Raw genomic sequence first — 7,802 nt, forward strand, 5'->3', positions numbered from 1 at the left:
ATAGTTAAAAATTGCCAGTTAGGAAATAGAGAAAATACAAGAATACACATTTCACTGAAAGAATTCACAAATAACAACTGCATTAACAGGTGTCATCCAACAATATTGGCCATTAGAAAATGAAAATTAAAACCACAATATGATATTACTACCTATCTATTAGGATGACTAAAATAAAAAAGTGATAACACCAAATGATGGCAAATAAACAGAGAAATTTCATTACTTACACATTCCTAGTGGCATTATAAAATGTTAGACTCACTTAAAAAATAGTTTGGCAGTTTCTTTTAAAACTGCAAATGGCCTTACTTTAAGATCCAGAAAGAGGGGCTGGGGATTTAGCTCAGCGGCAAAGCGCCTGCCTGGCAAGCGCAAGGTCGTGAGTTCGGTTCCCGGTACCGGAGAAAAACAAACAAACAAAAAAGACCCAGAAAGAGCATTCATCCTGGAGAAATGCAAACTTATGTTCATGCAGAAACTTGTTCAGCAATGCTCATACCAGCTTTATTTGTAATAAACAAAAAAAAGGAAACTCTCCAAATGTCCTCCGTGGGTAAATGAGTGACGGCTTAAGTAAACTGTGGTGCAGCCGTAGCACACAATATTACACACTGACAACAAAGAACCAACAGTGATACACGCAGCTACTCGGATAGACCTCAAGGATATCACGGTGGGTGCAAAAACCCACTATCATAGGTCATATACTATACGATCCCATTTACATAACACTTTTGAAATAACATATTGATGACAGATTAACCATCCCAAAGGATTAGAAACAGAAAGAGGTACAAAGGAGTAGTGCAAAGAATCCTTGTAGTAATACTATATTTTTGTATTTCTGTTATCACGGTAATTACATGAAGTGAATACGATAAAAGTTGCAAGTAGTTGCCCACAATTACATACATTGTATCAAAATCTGAATAAAGGTTGAAGATTGTATCAATATCAGTTTTTTTATTTTGATATTGTTCTATATTTATAAAAATGTTAACAATAGGGGAGGCTGAGTGAGGTGGACATGGACTCAAAAATCTATAAATATTTTGTAATAAACATCTAAAATACTCAGATCAGCTATTCTTTGTAGCCAGAATGTTCGTATCATTTTTGGTTTAAAAGCCCCATATGACTAGACTAACAATAAATTTAATTGAACCTGTTTGCCAAAGATCAATTCATAAATTAAAATTTCTTATTTATAAGATAATGAATAAAGGAATAGAGCTGAATATTCACATCTTGCTCTCAAGAGTGATTTTATCCTTCGCCCTGAGTGTCTTACCAAAGTGGTGGCAACTATAAGCTGGGAAACCTAAAATTTTTGAAGCATTCTAGGCTCAGGATTCTTGCAATAGTCCCTCCATTTCAGTTTCTTCTTTAATAGGATTTTGCAAATGCTAATATTAAAAATGTATTGAGTTCTGACCCTCTCAGCAGCCTGCTATAATAGAAGGGAAGAAGAGGGTGCACAAGCAATCAGAAAGCATGATCTCAGTTCACGTTCCACAGCGATGCTTCTACAGCCTTTGGAAACGTGCTTGGGGCAGTAAGAAGCGCACAGAATAGACGCTCTGAGTGTCCGTATTAAGTTGGATATAGGTGTTTGTTGAAGGTACACCTTGAAACTTCTAACTAATCGAAACTTTGGATTTGCCAGGTAGCCTGTGACTTGGGATTATAACAACAGAACCATCAATAGTACCCCCGCACTCTCACTGTTGCCAACATTGGCTGCTTATTTAACATGCATGTATTAGACAGTATGTGCAATCATTAGGCATTCTACAAATTTCTTCTCATTTAATCTCAAGAATTTTGTGCAAAAAAAAGAACTTTGTACAAAGGAATTATTATCCAGATTTTAATGATGAGGAAACTGAGACTAGGCATGTCTAGTCACCACCAGCCACCTAAAAAATGTGAAAGTCTAGATTAGAACATAGATCATTCAGTTTCAAAATTCATGCTTTTCACCAGTAATCCTTGTGGCTTCTCTAAAACTTGTTTTCAATCCTTCTGCTGCTCTTTTCTCAGCTACATTTTACCAGGCCTCAGGAAAGTTCCTTGACTTCACATTTCCTCTCTTCTCCTCGCTTCTAAAGTCCATGGGAAGATGGCGTGGGGCCAGCAGACAAGGAAAGGTAACTCTTCAGCACAACTTCACTTGGAGAGAATTAGGTGGGCAGGTGATGCAGGGCAAAGATTGAGAAGTATGCATGTGTGTGGAAGGCATCTTTTTCCCACTGACTCTTTAATAATGGTAAAGTTCATTAGCAAAGTAACTGAGTCTCTTTCTCATGCTTTTTTCCAAACAATAATTTATTCAGTGAGGCTGTTCTTCATAGCTATTCTTTGAAAATAAAGGCAAAATAAATAAAGACTTTTTAAATGAAAGTATTTGCTCCTTTAGTGGTGTTAAGCCAGAGAATACAAAAGGGCAAAGTAATCTCTGGTTGGATTCCTTCTTTCTTAAAACACAGCCCTGATTGTCTCAAAGTATCATTTTCTTCTCATTCTGTTGACCAAGCGAGTCTGTAAACTCAGCACAGATTAAAGAGAAGGAGAAAAATAGCAAAGAATTTCTATAGTGTAGGACCCAGCCCTCAATCAATGCTTGATTGATGAATGAACGAATGAACGCATGAATCATATCTCTTTAAATGTTAATCTATGTGTCCTTAAATCACTCTGAAAATATATAGTCTTTTGGGAAACTTCAGTATCAGAGAAGCCAATGATTTTTAAATTGTCAAGGAGCCTAAATCTGAAATTGCTTAATGTAGACCTATGTACACTCTTTCTGCAGCTATCCAGAAACTTGCTCACTCACACCCTTCCTGCTCATGTACTCCACTGGCACTCATTACAGTCCCGGACTGCTTGTGGTTATAGATGTTTTGTGCTATTTCAGTTGACCTTATCTTCTTAAATAACTGTAACTTTCTCAAGAGAGCTCTCATGTAATTCTTTGCCACTCTTCTTTGCTATTGTACTAAATGCAGATAACTATACATACACATGATATATAATAAAGATTATAGGCTTTCAAAGGAAAAGAAAAGGAACTAAAAACTCACAATTGTCATGTTTCAGAGCTCACATAAATGTTCTTTTCTCTTCACCTAGTAAAGTAAGCATTATTATTTCCAGTTTGCAGTAAAGGAAAATGAGTCTCAAGAAGAGTCAGCCACACAGGGAGGCAGAGGAGCCAAGAGTCAAATGAAGACCTGCACGGCTCCAGGGTCTGAACTCTCTCCATCCTTCAATCTGTCTTCCCATCATAGTCTGTGTTTTCCACCTTTCCCCACTGTCTTGGCCTCTTTCCTTGAAATAATAAAAATTCTAGTACTTCTGTATCTGTTCTGGTGAAATTGTCCTTTAAGAGCTTAGAAAGAGAATCTTAAATCGTCTTATTGTAAGAGGGAGCCTGGTAACCAAGGGACCAGCTAAGAGGCTAGTACAGTCACTTAGGCAAAGAACAGGTATTGCTGGATTGAGCTAAGTAGAAGTGGTGGAATGTACAGGTGTAAAGGGTGTGAAGGACATTACAAAGAGAACAACAACAGATGATGACTGCTTCGATGGTGCAGGTGTTGATCAGTCATTTTAGAACCATCTTTCTCTGGCTGCTGCAAGGAAAGTGAGACCAGAGAAGCCCTGATGGAGGGTTTAAATACTCCTGCTAGTGGATAATAAGGGCTTGCATTAAGATGATATTTATGGAGGTAAGAGGACTAGATAGATTTGAGAGATAACATGGAGTTTGAATCTGCTTGACATGTTGGCAAACTAGAAGTGAAAGACGTGAGGAAGAGGTCAGGGGTGAAATATAGAAACCTGTTGTGGATAATCAGTACTTCTCAACTGAAATGGGAAACCCAGAAGAGGGAGCAGATTATAGGTGAGGATTTCAGCTTGGACATGGTGAGTCTGACACTGGCAGCTAGTACGCAATTGCATTTAGAGTAAATCAAACATCTCTTAATCTAAATGAGATTCTGCTCCCTTCAAGACTGTGCCAAATACTGTACCTGACAGAGCTCTATGTTAAAAAATATAGGGGGCTCTCTGCAGTCCTCAACATTTTTACTTGATAGTGGGCCAACTCTCTAAAAGCTGTTTATCATCCTGTAGTCACCTCTCTTAAAATCAAGAGGTCTTTATTGAGCCATCCAAAGCTAATAAGAGCTATATGATTCAATGACAGTGATTGAACTCGTAACTCACAGAAAGTGTTTCAGGGAGACTTCAGTGGTGTCTGGGCTTATAGGATCTGCCTACACAAAGACAGACACACACACACATACACACACACATGAGAAAAATTATTCTTATTTTCTTAAAAGAACTTGTATGGACAGGCATTAAGATGTGTTTGCACACTTGTGCCCCCTCCACAGAAGCCCAACCATTGTTTATACAAGGTGCCTGCCTGCCAGGACAAGGATCCTGGGCCCCTTTGTCTCCAGCTACATGCCTGAGGAAGAAGGAAAGCATTCCAACCAGCTAAAGCACAAATCAAGCTCTTCAGAGAGCTGCTGCTTTTCTGCACATCAACTGTAATCATAAGACTCTGTAAAGGTCTATCTGAACACAAAGCCAGTCACTAAAAGGGCAAAGAGGGTAAAGATGGCCCCAGTTCACAGAAGACCCTCACAGCTGCCTCACCAAAAGCTCTTTACACAGCAATTAGAAGAGACCCTCAAACCAAGCCCAGATTAAATTTCCACATCTACCACTGCTGCTCAGATCTGAATCTCCAGCCAGGGTTCACCACTCTACCATATGGCCACCAGCCACCATGGAACCAGTCATCTGCCCCATCCAATTGAGTATCTCTTGATTCATTCAAAATATACCCAGAGATGCCCTCCAAAGTCTCCTCAGATTAAGCTTTTCCAGATAAAACCCACTAAGTAAAAGTTTTCTTACCTGAGAGGAAGTCCAGGTGACCAGCAGTACAAAAAGCACTAAGTTCTAACAGAAGCGACAGACTCACAGGGCAAATCTGTTTCACTTTAAAAGAAGAAATGTGACTTCATCTCTGGTGCTGTGGAGTTTAAAAAGAGCAACAAGTACTCCCTGGCTTAGCCAACTCCGCCTCGTCAGTAATGACTCCGTCCAAATTATGCAGCCATTGCCCAGACACGCTCAGCCTTCAGGAGGTGAGCTGCTGGAATTCCAGTGAGCTCTGTTGTTTTCAAAGAGGCTCACAAGGCCCCAAAGCACCAATCATCTTAACCGGCACCAGAAAGAGGAAAACCATGTACTTATTTCCTTGAGTCTTATCATTATCCCCCAAGAACCCAACTCTGAAAAACAGCACTGTAGGGAAGAAAAGCAGTAGTGGACAACTGTAGGTAAAAGTTCTTGGAAAGGTTGGGGCAAGGAGAGGAAGCAAAGGTATCCAGTCAGGAGGACGGACTTTAAGATGCTGGAAATGCTCATCTTGCTAAGAAGTGCTCAGAGCTGGTGGATCTGTAGGCACACAAAGGTGACAGATGGGTCACTATCTGAGTAGCTGAGTGTCTCTGTGGTTGTGTCAGCATCTCCTAGTCTGTTCCACTGATCTTCAGGTCTGGGTTTTTGGCAATACCAAAAACCAGTGGCAACAGTGTTTCTTTACAGTGGAAACGGTGTTCATTTAAGCAAAATGTAGGGGGAGTCTCTCAGAAAGAAAGCATGACAGCTTTTCTAATGAAAGCAACTGATTTCCATTTACTTTTTGATGAATATAGCACCACTCACACAATCTGGGGTAATTTTAATATTATTATATCAGCTAAACATACACACATTTTACCAGAAACCTTTGTCAAAAGAAACATTGAATAAGGGCTTTTCATTATTGTATGTTAAGGGTGAGACTGGAGCAATTGCGGGGCCATCTAGTGGGCCAGGTACCTCCTGTCAATGCCAATGCCTTGGTCTAAACTTTGGGCAAGATTTCTGGCTGGATTTATTGGCAGATGACATGATACTCTACACAGAACACACCAAAAACTCCTAGAATTAATCAACAAATTCAGTAGCACAGCTGACTACAAAATCAACACTCAAAATCAATAGCATTCCTGTACACAAACAACAAACATACTGAGAGAGAAATAATGGAAACAATGTCTTTCACAATAGCATCCAGAAAACTGAAATACTTAGGAATCAATCTAACAAAAGAAGCAAAAGATCTATACAGTCAAAATTACAGTACTGTGAAAAAAGAGATTGAAGAGGATTTCAAAAAATGCAAAGATATTCCTTCCTCGTGGATAGGAAGAACGAACATTGAGAAAATGGCCATACTCCCAAAATTGTTGTACAGATTCAATGCAATCCCAATTAAAATACCATTAGTATATCTCACAGACCTAGAGAAAATAGTTCTAAAATTCATCTGGAACCAGAATAGCAAAAGCAATCCTGAGAAACAAAGGCAAGGCAGGAGGTGTCACAATCCCCAATTTGAAATTATACAACAAAGCTACTGTGATAAAATCAGAATGGCATTGCCAAAAAACCAGGCCTGAAGATCAGTGGAACAGACTAGAAGATGTTCACACAACCACAGAGACATTTAGCTACCTTATCTTTGACAAAGGGGTCAACATGTTCACTGGAAGAAAGATAGCCTCTTCAGTAAATGGTGCTGGAAAAACTGGCTTTCCACATGCCAAAAATTAAAACTAGAGCCATGTCTATCACCATGAACTAAATTAAAGTCAAAATGGATCAAAGATCTAAGAATTAAAACAGAAACACTAAATCTACTGGAAAAGAAAGTAGGTAAAACTCTCAAAGACATAGGGGTAGGCAGAGAGTTCATGAACAAAAACTGAACTCCACAGGAAATACTTCAAAGAATCAACACCTGGGATCTCATCTTATTGAAAAGTTTCTGCACTTCAAAAGAAATCACCAACAGCGTGAAAAGAAAACCCACAAATTGGGAAAAAATTTTAACCAACTGTCCCTCAGACACAGGGCTCCTGTCTAGAACACATAAAGAATTTTTAAAAATCAGGCCCCCAAAATTAAAAGACCCAATACAAAAATAGGCATCTGAGATGAATACACACTTCTCAGATGCAGAAATACAAATGGCAAATAAATACACAAAAAAAAATGTTCAACATCATTAGTCATTCAAAAAATGCAAATTAAAACAACACTGAGATTCCATCTCACCCCAGAAAGAATGGCTATCACCAAGAAATCAACCAACAACAAATGCTGGGAGGGCTGTGGGGAAAAGGAACACTTCTCCACTGTAGGTGGGAATGTAGCTGGTACAACCACTGTGAAAATCAGTGTGGAGATTCCTCGGTAAACTAGAATTAGAGGTTCCATTCAACTCAGCTTTTCCCCTTCTAGGTATTTTTCCAGAAGAACAGAAAACATCATACCACAGCTATATATATGCACCCATGTTTATAGCAGCACAATTTGTAATAGCTAAATCTTGGAAACAACCCAAATGTCCATCAGCTGAGGAATGGATAAAACAGATGTGGTATTTTTATACAATGGAGTATTACTCAGTTATAAAGAAAGATAAACTAGAGGCTTTTATAGGTAAATGGGTGCACCTAGAGACAATACTGATAAATGAAATAAATCAGATTCACATGTGTAAACATATTTCCTCCCTACTATAAGAACCTGAAAGATGAGCTAGGCGTGGTAATACACATTTGTAATCCCAGCACTCGGGAGGCTGAGGCAGGAGGATTGAGACCAGCCTGGGCTACAAAGTGAACTCAAGGCCAGCCTGAACTGCATAGTGAGACCCT

At 39.1% G+C, this 7,802-nt stretch overlaps 1 protein-coding gene across 2 annotated transcripts in view; it reads right to left on the reverse strand.

The window, feature by feature from the left end:
* Amotl1 (angiomotin like 1) overlaps nucleotides 1–5,089 on the reverse strand; it is a 162,352-nt gene extending 157,263 nt beyond the window's left edge. Inside the window, exon 1 of one of the 2 annotated variants that reach the window (XM_013510098.1) lies at nucleotides 4,945–5,089. The gene's annotated coding sequence lies outside the window, so the exon portion shown is untranslated. The remainder of the gene's footprint in view (nucleotides 1–4,944) is intronic. The other variant, XM_005414891.2, reaches the window with a different exon arrangement.
* Nucleotides 5,090–7,802: the final 2,713 nt, after the last annotated feature.

The sequence above is a fragment of the Chinchilla lanigera genome, unplaced genomic scaffold (genome assembly GCF_000276665.1).
Source record: "Chinchilla lanigera isolate Chin_1 unplaced genomic scaffold, ChiLan1.0 scaffold00204, whole genome shotgun sequence".
Lineage (NCBI taxonomy): Eukaryota > Metazoa > Chordata > Mammalia > Rodentia > Chinchillidae > Chinchilla > Chinchilla lanigera.